This window comes from Chelonia mydas, chromosome 3 (genome assembly GCF_015237465.2).
Source record: "Chelonia mydas isolate rCheMyd1 chromosome 3, rCheMyd1.pri.v2, whole genome shotgun sequence".
NCBI lineage: Eukaryota > Metazoa > Chordata > Testudines > Cheloniidae > Chelonia > Chelonia mydas.
In genome coordinates, this window is record NC_057851.1 from 35,026,910 (window position 1) to 35,047,235 (window position 20,326).

General features: G+C 41.8%; 1 protein-coding gene and 1 pseudogene across 19 annotated transcripts in view; both read left to right on the forward strand.

The window, feature by feature from the left end:
- The window catches only part of MYT1L (myelin transcription factor 1 like), a 387,237-nt gene that overhangs the window by 155,401 nt on the left and 211,510 nt on the right, over positions 1-20,326 (forward strand). The window lies entirely within an intron of this gene.
- LOC114018441 lies at positions 5,700-5,890 on the forward strand (annotated as a pseudogene).

A 20,326-nucleotide genomic window follows, 5' to 3' on the forward strand; every position in this document is an offset into this window, starting at 1 on the left:
CCCTGATTGGCTTCAGGTGTCCCAATCAACCTAGCCTTCTCCCTGCCCTCTGGAAAGTTCTTAATTGGCCCCAGGTGTCTTAATTGACCTGGAGCAGCTGCCATTTCACTTATTCTGGTACCAGGGATTTGTTTAGCCTGGAGCTAATATATCTCCCACTACTTTTCTACAGCCATCAGGCCTTGCCCCATCACAGTACCCTCATACCTTCTTGTCAACTGTCTAAATGGGCCATATTGATTATCACTACAAAAGTTTTTTTCTCCTGCTGATAATAGCTCGTCTTAATTAATTTGCCTCTTACAGTTTGTATGGCAACTTCCACCTTCTCTGTATGTATATATATCTTCTTACTATATGTTCCATTCTATGCATCCGATGAAGTGGGCTGTAGCCCACGAAAACTTATGCTCTAATAAATTTGTTAGTCTCTAAGCTGCCATGAGTACTCCTGTCCTTTATAATGGGCTTTGTTGTATCTATTTTGTGGAGAGGATTTTGAGTTAGAGCACTTGGCACTTTTCATGAACAGGTAAGCTAATTAAGGGCCTCTCTGCACACTGTTGCTGCCTTCATGCCTGTGCCTTTAATCTGAGGAAGGTAGAGTTTTGGTCCTCTGTTACTTGTATGTACATAAAAGACATTAACGCCTCTGCTTACCAATACAGCAACAGCGGTTTTCACTTTTGCTGGCATCTTTACTTCAATGAGAAAACAAAAGCTTTTTGTTAACAAGCATCCCTGCTAAAATCTCCCATTTCTGAACGTATTTGTAGCCCTATAAATTTGTCTCACTTAGGGCACCAAAAACTGCTTGGTGAAGAACACCCATCTTTTAAACAGGCTGTAAGCGGCATATACAGTGGCTTAATTTGCCTCCCTATTTGAACAACTTGTGAGCAAATGTGGTTTAGTTATTTTTTTCTACAAAACATTTAGAACTTGGTTCAAATGTCTGGGTAGTAAACTAATTATATTTTGTGCAATGTAAACAAAGTTGTAGAGAGTGGTGCAGTACAAAATAGATCCACTGCTAGCAGCATAAAGCTAATGTCAGCAAATGAAGGAACAAGGGAATAACTTGCATCCTCTTTCTAGTGTGCAATCAGTCTGAGATGGGCAATTACCTTAACTGTCTGCCTAAAGCAGCAGCAGAGTTGCATGATCTGTTCACTTCACAGGGTTATACATCACCACAGTGTGATGAAGAAGTCCACACTCTGCAGTGTTAGCTGTTGCATAACCCGGTATATCTTCTTTAAACCTGTTGACAATAACAAAAAAACAAACAAAACAAAAAAACCCCGCTGAGAGCAAAGAGTAAAAACCTGTGTGTTTCACTGAGTATTCACTTACGAGGGGAGTTATTGTAACACATAGTGGTACCATAGTGGTGGTTCAGGATCTGTTTGGAATTTGTTTGTACAAAAGGAACACTCTTTGGATAATTCATTTTCATTTAATGGATTTGACTCTTTTAAATTGAAAATGGCTCAAAATTGTTTTCAGATTTCAAATATTTTCTTTTATAATGTAGCAAAAACCCATTTCCAACACTTTTAGCAAAATTAAATTGTGAACATGCCTATCCTTTGTTTGAGTGAGTGCAGTTTAGTAATCTGTAAAAGGAAACAAAAAAGTCAAACAGCTGGCATGTTTTAGCAGCTAGTAGTAGTTTTCTCCTATGGCTGTTTCTGTTAAGTAGGAAGGATTGCCTAGTGGATTTGAACATAGGGCTGAGAGCCACACATTCTAATCTTATCTCTGACACTAACTCCCTCAGTTACACTTTGCAAGTCACTTAACCTCTTTGACTCACTTTCTCCCCTCCTGTGGGGAAAGTCACTCTAAGAATACGGTGAGAATTAGTTAATGTTTGTGAATTGTACTACCGTATGCTTTATATGCATAGTGCAAACAATATGCAAAATATTACTGATTTTCCTTGGATTCTGCTTTCCATGATTTATTTTTAACATTACAAATTGTGGCTGGTAGGGATTACTGATATCAATCTTATTTCTTTTGTTTGTTAGAAATTTTACAGCTACTGAAAAAATTCAAACAACCTTTGAGTGACACAGTAAATGGTGCAAATAACATATTCCTATTACCACAATCCTCCTTCCTGTATTTTCTCCACTTGTTTGTTACAGCCACTTGTTGCATCTCATCTTCATTTAAAGGAGCAGATTCTGCCACCACTGCTCATGTGGAATAGTACTTCTTCCTGGAGTAGATCCATTTAAATCAACGGGACCATTTGAGAAGTAAGCTATTACTCCACATATCTAAGGGTAACAAAGTCTGGCTGTTGGACAAAACTCTTTTGGCAGGAACTGTCTATTGTTACAATAGTTACATTAGTGTAATATTTCAGGATTGATAGAGCTACAGGATCCATAAGGGTCACTCTACATATCTGTCTAGCAGTGGACCATATGATGCTTGTTCCCTTTGGGTACTCATCTCTTCTAGATTATTTTCAGGGTTGCCAATTTTACTTCTCCCCTTGATGATCAGATCCACAAATTAATATCTCTGTGCATAAAAGATGCTTCTCTATTTTCACTAGCACCCAATCCTTCCTTTTAGCTTCACTTCATGTGCTCTCGATTTTAAGCCTGGTAGTTTTGTTCCATTCACCACCTCTGACTTTTGTACACCTTGGCTATTACCCTTCTTGTGTTCATATTTATTTATGAATATAGTATCCTAATTTTCTTAATCTCTCTTCATTACTGTAGTCTCTAGAGTCCCCTTATCATTCTGGTTGCCCTCTTCTGTGCATTTCCTAATTCTTTCAATCCTAGTTTTAATATACTGCCAAATATTGTGTTCAATACTCTGGATGTCGTCTCTCTAGCCTTTTGAGCAGTGCCATAATGATCTCCTCTATTTATAGATCTTTTTTGTTTTCTAACTCCTGCAGAGATTGAGCTGATGGTTTTAAGTTTCTGTCCCCTATTGTCTCCCAATCTTTTTATTCCCGCACCAGTGCAGCCACAATACCATTTGCCATTTTCAACCCAGTCCTCATTTCCTTACTTTTTTCTATGCTATTTTCCTTAACCCACATCATAGTCCACAATATTAATTTTCCAGTTTCCTTGAATGCACTTGCTCTGCATTTTGATAATGATATAGCCTCAGTTTAGTACAGTCTTCAAATATCCATACCTTCATACTATGTTCTCTATAGTCACTGCGATGTAAATTGGTTAATAACAGATTCCTGCAACACTGTGGTCTATTACTGAGCCAGTTATTTATCTACTGTGAGTATTTTACCATCAATATCCTATTAACGAAATAATGCATCAGATTGGTTAATATGTAATATTCTCCCACATAAGGCTTCTTAAAATCCAAGGCCAACTATCAATGCCAAGGACATGGTTGGAGCAGGAATTGGCAGCCAGGAATCAGAGCCCGGGGCAGGGTCCGGGTCAGAGCCAAAGTCAGAGGCCAGAAAGCAGAGATGAGGGTCAGAACTGTTACCTGGAATGGAGCCAGGCTGGGAACAAGCAAGCACAGGAACTGTTGCAGCTATGGGCAAATGCTGTGAGCAGCCACTGTTGCTGCTGCTGCGGGGTTTAAGAGCCAGTCTGCTGACCTTTCTAACCAGTCAGGCAGTGTAGCCAATCAGGCAGCCTACTCTAGGCCAGCTGTGTTCATTTGGTTGCCTGGAGACTAACTCTGCTGCAGACCCTGATTCCCTACACCAACATTTTCAAACTTACATGCCTAAATGTCGACACCTCGGCACATATTTCGATACCTGAATAAGTTGCCTGGTTTTCAAAGGTGCTAAGCACCCACATTCTCTCTGAAGTCATTGGAAGCTGGAGATGCTCAGCACCTCTGAAAATCAGGCTACTTTATTCAAGTGTCTAGATATGTAAATTTAGGCACTCACATTCAAAAACAGGTTTCAGAGTAGCAGCCGTGTTAGTCTGTATTCGCAAAAAGAAAAGGAGGACTTGTGGCACCTTAGAGACTAACCAATTTATTTGAGCATAAGCTTTCTATGCATCCGATGAAGTGAGCTGTAGCTCACGAAAGCTGATGCTCAAATAAATTGGTTAGTCTCTAAGGTGCCACAAATACTCCTTTTCTTTTTACATTCAAAAACGTTGACCTATTCAGCATAAGCACCTGATCCAATGGCCAAATCTTGTGTTTTGCTCCTGCCTGCTCTCAGTGCACCAATCTGCAGCATTCCAAATTGCCTCTCTGATCAATGCTTCTAAAATCGTACCCAATGTGCTGGTCAGATTAGTAGACCGGGAATCATCCGGTCCCCCGTGAACTTGTAAAATATGGCACATTGCACTAGCTTCTCTGTTAATCTGCCTCTCTTGTTTCCAGTGAGGTGTTAAAAACTCAACTAGATGAGATTTTTTTTTTTTCAGTTTAATCTCTTTCCAAATGCTGGGATGCAGGCCATCCAGTCTGGAGTTTTATCTCCCTTTTTAGTTGCTCTAATTTCTTTTTACCTATTCTGGTGTCACCCTTTGTTTCATTAATTTTTTATTTTTTGTCTCCAGGAAACTTCTTTCTGATTCTGGCATATTTTCCTCACTCTCCCTGGTGAACATACTGAGACAAAGAAATCATTTAGCTTCACAGCAATCTCTGCCTCATCTGTCACCAAGTTCCTCTCACAATCACACAAGGAGACTACAGCCTCACAGTCCTCCTGATCCTTGTCTGTTTGTAAAATCTGTTGTTGTTTGTCCTTCTCACATCCTTTGCAATTCTCCTTGGGTTTTTGTTACCATTTCCTTACTATTTAAAAGTCAGATGTATCTCTTATTGTAAAAATATTAATAGAAGTACTGTGTGAATGTCCTTTCTATGCAATGTCCTATTTACAAAATACAGAGTAGCAGCTACAAAATATTGTGAGCCATTCCTTACTGTAGATGTTCACAGAGAACTCTCATTGACTTTCATGCAGTATCAAAAGACTTATTTATTTCAGTGTCAAAATAAATATGCAATACCCCAAATTAACATAATATTGAAAACCAGATCTTCAGCTGCCATGAATTGGCATAGCTGAATTGAAGAGCATGTCTCCAATGGAGCTTATGCCAATTTAAATCATGTGAGAATCTGGCTCCCAAGAATCTTACGTAAACCAATGGAACTGAAGAAATGTTGAGTTAAAGCTGTCAATAACGTTGGACAGAACTTGAGTTCCAAACAGTGACTATCAAGTTTTGAAGGTATTCAAAAAGGTGAAATAGTTTGGATACCCATCCTATCTGTGAACCATTGCATCCCTCTAGAAAGCACTGCCTGATATTTCAAGAAGTGATATTAAAACACTGCAGCTTATAATATACCAGCTGTTGCAGCTGACTACATTACTGCTAATATTGGGACAAATTCTATCCTGACTTACTCTACATGCAACTCAGAGACTATCTACACTAGAAATGCTGTATCAGGACAGCTACAGTGCTGCAGCTGCATTACTGTAGCACTGTAGTGTAGACATAACAGCGACAGAAGGGGTTCTTCCAATGCTGTAGTAAATCCACCTCTCCAATAGGCTGTAGCTGTAAGCATTAGCTCAATCAAAGAATTCTTCTGTCGAACTAATGGTATCTACACTGGGGCTTAGGTCATTTTAACAACATCGCACAGAGCGTGAAATTTTTCACAGCTTTGAGTGATGTCATTGAGCTGACCTAACTTTGTAGTGTAGACCAGCCCTGAATGAAAAGGAGAAAGCTGAGAATTTGAAAGAGACTGAGAGGTAATAGTTTTAACACAGCAAGTTAGATATGAATTTGCTGACTCCTGTGATTTCCCCAAATGTGGAAAACTTGACTGCATAGTTTGTGGTAGTAGGGGACTACATTCATATTTCCTCCAGCCCCACGCTCAGGCTCTCAATTTGCTGTGTCTCTGCAGCCACTTCATGTGTCCTTCCTGTCTGACAGCCCGTACACAACGTTCTCAAGTGCTGTGCCCTCCTTCAATCAGAGGAGAACTGGCGACAGAGTGTAGGGGTGGGATTTCCTGCCAGTTCACTAGCCAACCAGAGTTTTTAGAGTGGGGTGTCGGTCCTTTCACACAGCTGATTTGTTGCGTGTGTGCTCCTCAGCTGCAGTGAATTACATATACAGCAGTGAAATAAACCCCATGCATAGCATTTTATGATTTGATACCTTTGCTAAATATAGTCTCTGTCCCAGATTTTGCCACCATTAGCCATATTGGGTAGTTTCCTGCTGCACACGTAGTCCCAATGAAATCAACAGGGGTCAATGTAAAGAATGTAGCCCTCTACCACTAGACAAGTCTTGCCTTTGGCAGATCCAGTTCCCTTTTGTATCCAGAGTGACAGATCTTAAAAGAGCCCCTTTAATTTTTCCTTATTTAAATAAGGAAGGAGTGATAAAGTTAATACTTTTGTTTATACCTATTGCTGCAAGAATTTGAGATTTTACTTTTTTCTGTTGTTTAAATGTCTCAAACTTCGCTCTCATTTAAAAAATGAAAACAAAGACATTTTGGGGCTGCATACACTGAGGCGTCACATCATGGAGCTAGGAGATGATAATCCTTTCTCTAAACAACCATTGTGAGTAAAGTTTTCAAACGTGCCTAACTCCTATTGACTGTGAATACCACTGAGATAAGACTCTTGCGCACCTTTGAAAATGTTACCCTGCATAACCTCACCTGGACTGTTGCATCAGTTCTCGTCACTACATGGCAGTACTAGGAAAATATGACAAATTAGAATAACTAAAATGATCCAGTGGCTAGAGGAACTTGTTTATGGGAATGATTAAAAGAGTTAAATATGTATAATTAGGCTATGAGATAACTAAATGGGTCCGAGGACACACAATAGTTTTTCAAATATGAGGTGTGTAAACACCAAAGTTGGGGAAGAATTACAAGAACTTAGATACATAGATGTATAACTAGAAGCTTTGGGCTGGTATAAGAAAGGCAGAATATCAGGAAAAACTTGATAAAAAAGGGAAGTTGTGGAATTTTAAAACTACCCTGGGCAAAGTAGTAGACAATATTAGGAACAATCCCGCATTACCAAGGATATGGACTGGATGGGACTCAATGGTTTTTTTTCATCTGTAACTGCTATGACCATATTAATTACATCTATCTTGCTATTTACCTACCTATAGGCACCTATATTGTCCCCATGAGTGCAGTAGCTGAGTCCCTTTTTTGTGATTTTGTGTTTTTCATTACAAACATCCTGGAATTCTCTGAGATGCTGGGTAGTAGGTTTTGGGGATTACCAGAAGGCATCTTGGAGGGTCAGATATTTGTACCCCTAGCCATTGCTATCTGCCAATTTATTCTTAACTTACGCTCTTTTGGTTACAGTCAGCTACACCTGTAATAGTGCATACCTTTTATAGGACCTCAATAATACCTACACACCTGCTTCCATTTTTTATATAGGTATTATGAAGACCTATAGAAATATGTAACCACAATTTACATAAATGCTGCTTGTGCTACAAAGACAGAGTTTAAGGACAAGGAAACAGCCTTAACTCTGAATGTCTGTTCAGTGGTACCCAAAGGCTTCGTCCTTGACTCCCTTCTATCTTATGTCATCTCATTTCTGGCTTCAAGTGCTTAAAAGATTATGGAATTAAGACTCACATCTCCATGATACAGGTCAGCTGTATCTCCATTTTACAGATGGGGAAAACAGAGCCAAAAAGGTAAGTGACTTTCCCACCATTACATCTTGAACTAGTGGACTGCTAAGAATACAACTCACGTATCCTGACTCCCAGTCCTCTTCTCTAAACATTAGTTCATAGTCTTTCCCTACAATTAGTCTTGAACCTGGTGGTGTACTTTTATTTTTATTTTCTTCTTCTTCTTTCTTTACCTCCTTCAGCCAGTATCAGCAGTAAAAGTGAACCTAGTCAAAGTTTGGGACTCTGGGGATGTTCCAGTTGGAAGCAGAAATTGGTGATAGGTTTTCATTGATGCAGTTTTGTTTATTTACAAGGGTGTACGAAGCCCTGAAGAGAAAAGGAGCAGTTTCTTAGCTTACAGCCCCAAGACTCTAGTCAAAACCCAACCCTAAAGCGCGCGCTCTCTCTCTCCCTTTTTCCAGTGTCACACTGTGCTTACAGCTCCTGCTTGGCTTTTCTTGCCTCTTTTCCTCTCTCTTGTCTATGACTTCAGTATCTGTGTGTTTTCTCACATTGCTACACATACCTACGGAAAGCAATACTCAGCTCCAAAGCTCCTCAGTGGGTTTATCACACACACCTTTTGTCTTAGGTGGCGCTTATGTTTACAATTATGTTAACTGAAGGGTGAGGTCATACCTATCAACCTCAATAGGGTTTCAACCTGACCTATAACAAGATTTCACCCAGGTAATAACAATACATTGTATGATTGCTAAGACATATTATCTTGAGTCAATTAAACCACCCACATCTCCCATAAAGACTGCTCAGAGCTCCGGTACGAAACTGTGGAAAAACCTGAGTGTCTCTGGATTAAGTTTAGAAGTGTGTGCAACAAGAGTGATGTAGTGGTGGGAGTCTGCTATAGACCACCGGACCAGGGGGATGAGGTGGATGAGGCTTTCTTCCGGCAACTCACGGAAGCTACTAGATCGCATGCCCTGATTCTCATGGGTGACTTTAATTTTCCTGATATCTGCTGGGAGAGCAATACAGCGGTGCATAGACAATCCAGGAAGTTTTTGGAAAGCGTAGGGGACAATTTCCTGGTGCAAGTGCTAGGGGAGCCAACTAGGGGGGGCGCTTTTCTTGACCTGCTGCTCACAAACCGGGTAGAATTAGTGGGGGAAGCAAAAGTGGATGGCAATCTGGGAGGCAGTGACCATGAGTTGGTTGAGTTCAGGATCCTGACGCAGGGAAGAAAGGTAAGCAGCAGGATACGGACCCTGGACTTCAGGAAAGCAGACTTCGACTCCCTCAGGGAACAGATGGCCAGGATCCCCTGGGGGACTAACATGAAGGGGAAGGGAGTCCAGGAGAGCTGGCTGTATTTCAAGGAATCCCTGTTGAGGTTACAGGGACAAACCATCCCGATGAGTCGAAAGAATAGTAAATATGGCAGGCAACCAGCTTGGCTTAATGGTGAAATCCTAGCGGATCTTAAACATAAAAAAGAAGCTTACAAGAAGTGGAAGGTTGGACATATGACCAGGGAAGAGTATAAAAATATTGCTCGGGCATGTAGGAAAGATATCAGGAGGGCCAAATCGCACCTGGAGCTGCAGCTAGCAAGAGATGTCAAGAGTAACAAGAAGGGTTTCTTCAGGTATGTTGGCAACAAGAAGAAAGCCAAGGAAAGTGTGGGCCCCTTACTGAATGAGGGAGGCAACCTAGTGACAGAGGATGTGGAAAAAGCTAATGTGCTCAATGCTTTTTTTGCCTCTGTTTTCACTAACAAGGTCAGCTCCCAGACTGCTGCGCTGGGCATCACAGAATGGGGAAGAGATGGCCAGCCCTCTGTGGAGATAGAGGTGGTTAGGGACTATTTAGAAAAGCTGGACGTGCACAAGTCCATGGGGCCGGACGAGTTGCATCCGAGAGTGCTGAAGGAGTTGGCGGCTGTGATTGCAGAGCCCTTGGCCATTATCTTTGAAAACTCGTGGCGAACGGGGGAAGTCCCGGATGACTGGAAAAAGGCTAATGTAGTGCCAATCTTTAAAAAAGGGAAGAAGGAGGATCCTGGGAACTACAGGCCAGTCAGCCTCACCTCAGTCCCTGGAAAAATCATGGAGCAGGTCCTCAAAGAATCAATCCTGAAGCACTTACATGAGAGGAAAGTGATCAGGAACAGTCAGCATGGATTCACCAAGGGAAGGTCATGCCTGACTAATCTAATCGCCTTTTATGATGAGATTACTGGTTCTGTGGATGAAGGGAAAGCAGTGGATGTATTGTTTCTTGACTTTAGCAAAGCTTTTGACACGGTCTCCCACAGTATTCTTGTCAGCAAGTTAAAGAAGTATGGGCTGGATGAATGCACTATACGGTGGGTAGAAAGCTGGCTAGATTGTCGGGCTCAACGGGTAGTGATCAATGGCTCCATGTCTAGTTGGCAGCCGGTGTCAAGTGGAGTGCCCCAGGGGTCGGTCCTGGGGCCGGTTTTGTTCAATATCTTCATTAATGATCTGGAGGATGGTGTGGATTGCACTCTCAGCAAATTTGCGGATGATACTAAACTGGGAGGAGTGGTAGATACGCTGGAGGGGAGGGATAGGATACAGAAGGACCTAGACAAATTGGAGGATTGGGCCAAAAGAAATCTGATGAGATTTAATAAGGATAAGTGCAGGGTCCTGCACTTAGGATGGAAGAATCCAATGCACCGCTACAGACTAGGGACCGAATGGCTAGGCAGCAGTTCTGCGGAAAAGGACCTAGGGGTGACAGTGGACGAGAAGCTGGATATGAGTCAGCAGTGTGCCCTTGTTGCCAAGAAGGCCAATGGCATTTTGGGATGTATAAGTAGGGGCATTGCCAGCAGATCGAGGGACGTGATCGTTCCCCTCTATTCGACACTGGTGAGGCCTCATCTGGAGTACTGTGTCCAGTTTTGGGCCCCACACTACAAGAAGGATGTGGATAAATTGGAGAGAGTCCAGCGAAGGGCAACAAAAATGATTAGGGGTCTAGAGCACATGACTTATGAGGAGAGGCTGAGGGAGCTGGGATTGTTTAGTCTGCAGAAGAGAAGAATGAGGGGGGATTTGATAGCTGCTTTCAACTACCTGAAAGGGGGTTCCAAAGAGGATGGCTCTAGACTGTTCTCAATGGTAGCAGATGACAGAACGAGGAGTAATGGTCTCAAGTTGCAATGGGGGAGGTTTAGATTGGATATTAGGAAAAACTTTTTCACTAAGAGGGTGGTGAAACACTGGAATGCGTTACCTAGGGAGGTGGTAGAATCTCCTTCCTTAGAGGTTTTTAAGGTCAGGCTTGACACAGCCCTGGCTGGGATGATTTAACTGGGACTTGGTCCTGCTTCGAGCAGGGGGTTGGACTAGATGACCTTCTGGGGTCCCTTCCAACCCTGATATTCTATGATTCTATGATTCTATGAAAAACATCAAACATAGCCAAGGCAAAGCAAGAGTGTTAGAATCTATGATGGTCAGGGGTTGATTCCTTGAAGAAGACTATTAGACATTCAGAATGTCCCAAATTAAACTCTGGAGTGAGGGCAATACTGCAGAGTCCTTAAGAGGGTTCAAAGAGGCAGCTAGCAGGTTTCACCTTTGCTGTTCTGTGTCTCCTCTTTAGATCTTTCTCTGTTTATGTTAACTGCTTAATTCCCAGTTGAAACACTGAGATTCTAACCCACATAAATGATTTAAAATGTGCCCTATTTACCTATATGATATAGATTCTCTGGCTTCATTAGATAGGATGGTTTTATCATATATGTTCAGATACCATGGTGATAAGCATATAAGATTAATTACCCAGATCGATAAAAGCAATTATTCTAGCCAATTTTACCTCTGCTGAGAAATATACTCAGAGGTTCTCTGTTCAAAAAGCATTTTCAAAGCTGTTGTTGTGTGCTTAGCTTTAGAAAATAGTAGCCTCTGAATACTGCTCGTGAGAGGTGTTCATTTATTATTAAAGGAACAGGTTGGTTAGGGCACTAGCCATTGTATAGTGAGAATAATACAACGTTATTTTACTATCTTTTCTACTTGAATATGTGCTTGCTGTAAATGATTATTTATTTATAAGAAACATTGAACAGCTGTGACCAAATAAATATATTTGCTAATGTAAACGAGCTGTGTTAACACTCACTTAATTTAGGCCAAAACAATACAGGCAGCTAGCTAATGGTAGCTAATTTAAAGGTTTCTTCCTTCCCACTCCCAGAGGCTTAGTATAAACAACCTTCCTCTAAATGGAGAATGGTACAGCTTTTTCCAAAAAAACAGCAATTCCAAAAACAAGTATGGAATACCCCACTCAAGCTTAAAGTAATGGCTCTCTACTGTTGGTATATGGATCAATATTAGTCTTTCAGGTTCTTGTGACTTTTAGTTTAGATTACTTCTTACTCCCTTAGGACTCAGTTCTATGGGCAGTTGAGGGTGATTAACTTTGTGCAGGATCAGGCTCATGATGATTAATCTTGGTGCTGCACATCTCCTATTAAATGATGCTGGTTCTGATCTATAGTGGAGTTTGAGATGACAGGGGTTTTGGAGCAGATTAAGCTTCGTTGTGGGGGTAAAGCCCGTGCACTTGAATAGCAGGTAACAGACAAACAAGGTCTGAAGGCCCAATTCTGGAGTGGCTCGGCTTGCATAACTCCCACTGAAGTCAATGGAATTTATAGCTGCTAAATAAGGCTCAATATATTGTAAACTGGTATGCCTGGCATTACCATTGTCTGGTAAATTGGGATCACTGCCTAAAATGACAAAATAATAAAAAGGGGATGTGACATTGGAATGAATATTTTTGCAAATCAAGTCTGTTTAGTGAGTTATTGTTTTCAAGTGACTTAAGCTCTGATCCTGCAAACACTTATGTGCGTGCTTAACTTTACTGCCATTTTATTTGATTTTAATGGTACTACTCAGAGTAGTAAAATTGAGCATGTGCAAAAGTGTTTTCAGGATTGGGCCTTAGAATGTATTTCCTCTTGTCAAAGTGTTAAACAATCACAGACTTGGAACCACCATAATGTTCTGCAAGGTGGCATAATACTTGCAATTTCCTATTCTTGCTACAATCAGTCTCACAAATAATGGATTAACTTTGCCATTTTCTCACTCTTGTTCTAAGTCATAGGAGCCAGAATATGTTATCAGAGAGAGATGCCAGCCATTAAATTGTGGTGACAAAAATTTGTTACAAGAACAGAAAATGGCATAACATTTTCCCACACAATGCAATAAATATATTAATATTTTCAAAAATTATAATGATTATTGGAAATAATACCAATTCAATGTGGTTGATATTTTGCTTGACATGTGTTCCTATATTGTTTCATATTGTGTGAAGAGAAAATGTTCACCATTAAAAGATTAGTGTTTTCTAGCAGTTACCACACATGATATTTGAAATAACGAAGCATAGAGTAGGAAATAACTGCGGTAACCGTTAGCAAATGTTGACTTTTTAATGGCACCCATTATAAAGAGAGGCTTGATGCCAATGTAACAAGTGTCATCTTGGTGGTTATCAGGACCTTCAAAACTAACTTGACCCTTGACAACTTGAGCTAAAGGACTGAGGACATGATCCAGCTCCCCAGTCAACTAGAAGATTCCCACTGAGTTCAATGGGAGTTGGATCAAGCCCTAAGTCTCTAGCCATCAACTATGGCAGACTCAGTCTTGAAGGGGGACACAACACATACTGAACAGTGGGTTACAGCAACACCCTTATTAAATAGAAATAAATACCTGGCTGACCAGCTGTAGCATAGGTAGAGGAGAAAGAAGGGTAGGAAGAACAAAAAAACAAAGAATATGGAAAAGAAAGAGGGGGTGAGAGCAAGGGGTAGGAAGAAAGAATGAAGAGAGGGAGAGGTAAGCTTAATGGGAGAAAAAGGAGGGGAAATTTAAGAGCAAAGGAAGAAGTAGAAGACCGATATCAGGAAGAGGAGAGTAAAGAGGCAACATAAAATGGAAGAGGACAGGAGGAGGCAAGACAGAAAGATGAGAGGAAAAGACATGGAGCGAGAGAGAGAGAGAGAGAGAGAGAGAAAATGAGAAAGAGAGAGATTGAGAAACCCTTCCCTGCCAGAAGCAGCAGCTTTTCTCAGGCAGTGGCAGGAATCATGGTTTCTGGAACAACTGATTGAAATAATAGGTGCTGGCAGGGGGGATGCCAATATCACCTCATGGAAGGTAGGAGAGGAAATCTGGGGCAGACTGCAGAGGTGGGTGGGTAGAATTGAAAGGAGGGTGTCTGTCTTGTCATATATCTGAACAAAAGTTGTTGATATATTTTTAAATGTGTGAAATTTTTAGAGCACTTATTTTAATACTAAGTACCAAAATGAGTGTGCTCATCTGGAATTGCCAGTTGCTGAGCTTGTTAAAAAATTAGAGAAAACATTGACTGGGAGCACTCTGCTGGCTAACTTCCTGAACTTCAGCCTTCACCTTAGCTCTACTAACTCTTTGAAGTATAATACATGACATCTCTGTGTACCTATGAACAGAGAATGCTAACTGCTGATGACACAAAAGGGCCAGATTTATCCCTCGTGTAACTAAAATGAGTTATACCAGAGATACATTTGCTACAGTATTTCTAAACCAGACAATTGGTGCAAAATCCTTTTTCTTTTGACACTGTTGACTCTAGTTTGCTGCTGGACCACATTGGATACTGTGGGCTCCAAAAGTTGTATGCCCTATGTTAGGGGGCTTATTCCTTCACCTGCTTACTTCCCTGGTCCTTCTTGCATGAACAGAGAGCAACAATATCCAAAGTCCAAAGGTGTAAACAATTCAATGTTTATTGGGGTGAACTTCCAGCAAGCATGATTCCAGTTTCCTTCCTTAGTGTCCCCCTTCCCAGCTCTGACACCACAGAGCCTTACCTGTGTCCCTGTTCCCATTCCCCCCCTTAGCAAAACATGATTCCAATTTCCCCATCCCCATTCCCTGTTCCCATTCCCCCCCCAAACACACACACTTTCTGATCGATTGCAGACTATATAGTAAAACTTGAGTTCTGCTTAGCTATACCTTAACCAATCATTTTACTGAAATTTAACTAACCAATCCTAATTTATTGTAACATGATTAGCCAACCAATTATATCCCACCACCTTAATTAGTTTACACCCAGCAAAATTAATTATACAGCAGACAGAAACAATCACAGAACCAGACAGAGATGATACAGACAGACAATAGGGAAATGGGGACTACAGTGATAGAACAACAAAGAAATGAGGATTTCACATCCCAGCTATTGATAAGTGAGTTCTTGCCAGACAGGATGCTATCAAACTAAGTTTCCTTTTACATCTTCTAGGCACTTCCCTTTCTCTGGAGGCGATAGGCATTATCAGGACAGGATTGTATTCCTAACAGCCCAATAGCACCTGATTTCAATGTGACTAGTTTGGAAAGTGAGGATGTGACCGGTCGCTTCCCAGTTTATGGCTGCCTCTGCTGCTTAGCCAAAGATCTTAGCCTAAGAACAGGTTTCGGAGTAACAGCCGTGTTAGTCTGTATTCGCAAAAAGAAAAGGAGTACTTGTGGCACCTTAGAGACTAACCAATTTATTTGAGCATAAGCTTTCGTGAGCTACAGCTCACTTCATCGGCTGTAGCTCACGAAAGCTTATGCTCAAATAAATTGGTTAGTCTCTAAGGTGCCACAAGTACTCCTTTTCTTTTAGCCTAAGAACAGGGCCTCAGACTGTCACAGTAAGAGAAGGCCCTTACACTGGCAGACAGTGATTTTGATTCTTCCTTTTATACCTCTATAACTAGCTAAGTGATAAGAATACACCTAAATTCTTAGAGTATAGGCCTTTACAGTCAGGCCTGAATATCTATATCCTAACACCCTACTCGTCTTTTCTACCTCACATTTCTGCGAGAACTGAAGTCTCTGTCAAACCCGGTGCATAATGCAATAGATTAGACCTAAATTATGCAGCACAGCCCCCAAATTTATGTAGCAGAGCTGCATGAAATTATTAAACAAACTGGGACTTATGTGGCATTGTTAATTGATAGCAGCTGAGCCTTGGGACAAAAGAAAGAGAGAGAGCACAATTCAGTAGGGAAATTGCAGGAACCAGAGTGGAAGCTTGGAGGAGGAAGTAGCTGGTATGGGAACTGCTGCTAGATGGGAGCTCCAAAACTTTGCAAATCAGTAGCTCTGCAAGGCACCCACTTTCCTCCGCTGCACAGCTCAAAAGCTGCACAGGAGGGGTAGGTTGCTGACGTGGAAAGCTAAGGTTTTAGGGAAAGCAGAACTCCCTTCCCTTTCATTTTGTGGAGATTATGTGGCATCTTGAAAATAGGTAATTACACAGCTATTTGTATCCTCAAAGTTGGGTTATTCATAGGGCCCTGTTCATGCCCATATGGACTAATTCCTACAACCCAAATACACCCTGGGTCTGGGGAAGGGTAATTACCCACAAGTTTCTTCCATCTCTGGTTGTGTCACCTTCATCCTCCTCCTACTACATAAGTATACTATGGGGGTTTGCCCACCCCACTGCTTCTGCTTTCTAGAAGGTTGCATTGGGAAACCTAGATCAGGTATGTTGGCAACAAGAAGAAAGCCAAGGAAAGTGTGGGCCCCTTACTGAATGAGGGAGGCAACCTAGTGACAGAGGATGTGGAAAAAGCTAATGTACTCAATGCTTTTTTTGCCTCTGTTTTCACTAACAAGGTCAGCTCCCAGACTGCTGCGCTGGGCATCACAAAATGGGGAAGAGATGGCCAGCCCTCTGTAGAGATAGAGGTGGTTAGGGACTATTTAGAAAAGCTGGACGTGCACAAGTCCATGGGGCCGGACGAATTGCATCCGAGAGTGCTGAAGGAATTGGCGGCTGTGATTGCAGAGCCCTTGGCCATTATCTTTGAAAACTCGTGGCGAACGGGGGAAGTCCCGGATGACTGGAAAAAGGCTAATGTAGTGCCCATCTTTAAAAAAGGGAAGAAGGAGGATCCTGGGAACTACAGGCCAGTCAGCCTCACCTCAGTCCCTGGAAAAATCATGGAGCAGGTCCTCAAAGAATCAATCCTGAAGCACTTAGAGGAGAGGAAAGTGATCAGGAACAGTCAGCATGGATTCACCAAGGGAAGGTCATGCCTGACTAATCTAATCGCCTTTTATGATGAGATTACTGGTTCTGTGGATGAAGGGAAAGCAGTGGATGTATTGTTTCTTGACTTTAGCAAAGCTTTTGACACGGTCTCCCACAGCATTCTTGTCAGCAAGTTAAGGAAGTATGGGCTGGATGAATGCACTATAAGGTGGGTAGAAAGCTGGCTAGATTGTCGGGCTCAACGGGTAGTGATCAATGGCTCCATGTCTAGTTGGCAGCCGGTGTCAAGTGGAGTGCCCCAGGGGTCAGTCCTGGGGCCGGTTTTGTTCAATATCTTCATTAATGATCTGGAGGATGGTGTGGATTGCACTCTCAGCAAATTTGCGGATGATACTAAACTGGGAGGAGTGGTAGATACGCTGGAGGGGAGGGATAGGATACAGAAGGACCTAGACAAATTGGAGGATTGGGCCAAAAGAAATCTGATGAGGTTCAATAAGGATAAGTGCAGGGTCCTGCACTTAGGATGGAAGAATCCAATGCACCGCTACAGACTAGGGACCGAATGGCTAGGCAGCAGTTCTGCGGAAAAGGACCTAGGGGTGACAGTGGACGAGAAGCTGGATATGAGTCAGCAGTGTGCCCTTGTTGCCAAGAAGGCCAATGGCATTTTGGGATGTATAAGTAGGGGCATAGCGAGCAGATCGAGGGACGTGATCGTTCCCCTCTATTCGACACTGGTGAGGCCTCATCTGGAGTACTGTGTCCAGTTTTGGGCCCCACACTACAAGAAGGATGTGGATAAATTGGAAAGAGTCCAGCGAAGGGCAACAAAAATGATTAGGGGTCTAGAGCACATGACTTATGAGGAGAGGCTGAGGGAGCTGGGATTGTTTAGTCTGCAGAAGAGAAGAATGAGGGGGGATTTGATAGCTGCTTTCAACTACCTGAAAGGGGGTTCCAAAGAGGATGGCTCTAGACTGTTCTCAATGGTAGCAGATGACAGAACGAGGAGTAATGGTCTCAAGTTGCAATGGGGGAGGTTTAGATTGGATATTAGGAAAAACTTTTTCACTAGGAGGGTGGTGAAACACTGGAATGCGTTACCTAGGGAGGTGGTAGAATCTCCTTCCTTAGAGGTTTTTAAGGTCAGGCTTGACAAAGCCCTGGCTGGGATGATTTAACTGGGACTTGGTCCTGCTTTGAGCAGGGGGTTGGACTAGATGACCTTCTGGGGTCCCTTCCAACCCTGATATTCTATGATTCTATGATTCTATGATCTGTACTCAGGATTTCACTCGGACATCTTCTTCATTTCTGATGTCTTGTCTGGATAAAGTGGGGTTGGATAGTGTAGAGCCACAAATTCTTGATATATCTTAGAGAGACAAAGTGGGAAAGGTAATATCTTTTATTGGACAAACTTCTGAGACAAGCTTTTGGTTTCCACATATTTCCTCTTCAGGAAAATGTACTCAGAGTGTCACAGTTAAATACAAAATGGAACAGATTGTTAAGCGTAAGGAGTTAACGGATCTTGATAGAGACCAGTCAAGGTGAAGTGGGAAGGTAACATCTGCGCAGACATAGAAGAAAGGAGGGTTGTGTAATGACCCATAAATCCAGTGTCTTTATTGAGTCCATGATTTTTAGTGCCTAGCAAAGTTATGCATTTATATAGAGGTATATCTGATTAAACCAAAGACCGTACAAGGGAGGAAGCTAGGTCAGAGGCCTGTCCAACTTCATTAACTTCATGTAACACCCTGTGCATTTTTCATTGGTGATGGTAGTGGTCAGATAGATTCTGGCCCTGGTGGGCACTGGCAGGTGAGTAAAGGTGATTAAAAGTCAGATTTTCTGTCCTGTTGGAAATTCTAATATTTAAACAACTATTTTTTGCCCCAAATAGGGACAAAAAGTTTAAACAGCAAAATGTTTTGTCAAATGGAAAATTCCAAAAATTTCTGATTTGAAAAGGTCAGAAATTTTTGCTTCTTTATTTTCAATATAAACAGAATGTTTTGACCTTCCAATATGGAACCGGTTTGGTCTGGCTCAATTCAACACCGAACTGCCTCTGCCTGAGCTCCTGTGGTGCCTCATGCAAGTTGTAATTGAGGTGCCTCATACATCCAATTTCCTGCATGGGTTAGGGTCCCTGATCAGACTTCGTCTTCCATGATGCCTTGAAGTCCTAGGACTCCCAAGATACACCATGGAAGATCAGCCAGAGGACTACAGATACACCTCCCATGAGGCACTATAGCAACTCACATGGACAGACTTCAATGTCAAGCTGGCCTGAAATAAAACGTTTTTATTTCATTTGACAAAGTACAAAGTTTTAATTTGGGTCCACCAAAATATTTCCCAATAATAAATAAAAAATCCGAAAAATTCAGCAATACCTGGAAACCCAATTTTCCCATGAAAAAAATTTTTTTTGAAGAAACCACAATTTTATTAAATATTTTTAATTGAAAAATTATACAGAAAATTTCTGGCCAGTGCTATTGGTGAGTATTCTGTGGTTTTGGATGCGGCAACTGGTTTTAGGTTTTGATCTCATGGGGATTTTATTTTTTTTGCCATTTAGTCTGTGGATACTGTCTCTGGAATTTAGCAAGGAACCCAGCGCTCTGCTCAACATTGGGGAGATTATAGAGCCTGGTTAACTCTGGGGGCTCAGTGCATTTCCATCTCCATTCCATATGTGGTATTGGACCTGCGGTTCCTTTCTCACTCATACACCTCTTGTCCCCCAACATTTACTAGTTAAGTGCCCGTCTTTCTTTTAGGAGCTCAGGATATACATTACATTTAACAGTAGATTATAGCTGCCTGCCTATGTACTTGAAACATGTATAAAACTGAACACTGTGCATTCACACACACACACACACACACACACACACGCCCCCCCCCACACTAACTGGTTTTGGAGGTACCGCAGCATTTTTCTATACTTAAAGTAAGAGATAATTATGGTATCAATTGGAAAATGATGACTTTCATTATCTTCTAGTTGAAGAAGCCAGTCTTATGACGGAAGAGCACATAGTTGGAATGGTGGAACAGTCTCCATCTTCTGTCTGAGGTAGAGGAGGCTGATAAGTCCTCACACACCAAGGATATCACTTCAAAGGAAGGGGTTATAGCTGGGAGAAAAAGACAGGCTGTAGTGGTAGAGAATTAGATGATTAGGAGTATACGTTTGGGTAGGGGATTTTGAGAATGATTTGTGGACTTGCACGCTCAGAGCAGAGGTGGTGAATATCATGAAACACCTAGACAAACGTCTAGTGGGAGTTGAGGAAGAGCCTATGGTTCTGGTGCATATTTGTAGCATGACATGGGGAGATGTGGGAGAGATATCCTGGAAATTAAATTTAGACTACTAGGAAGAAGGATTAGGTCGAGGGCCTCTGTGGTAGTTATCTCTGCAAAGCTTTCTTTCTATACCCAGGTCCAGCTTGGCAGGGAGAACTTCAGGGTCTCAATGTGTGGTTTAGATTAAAAGGGTG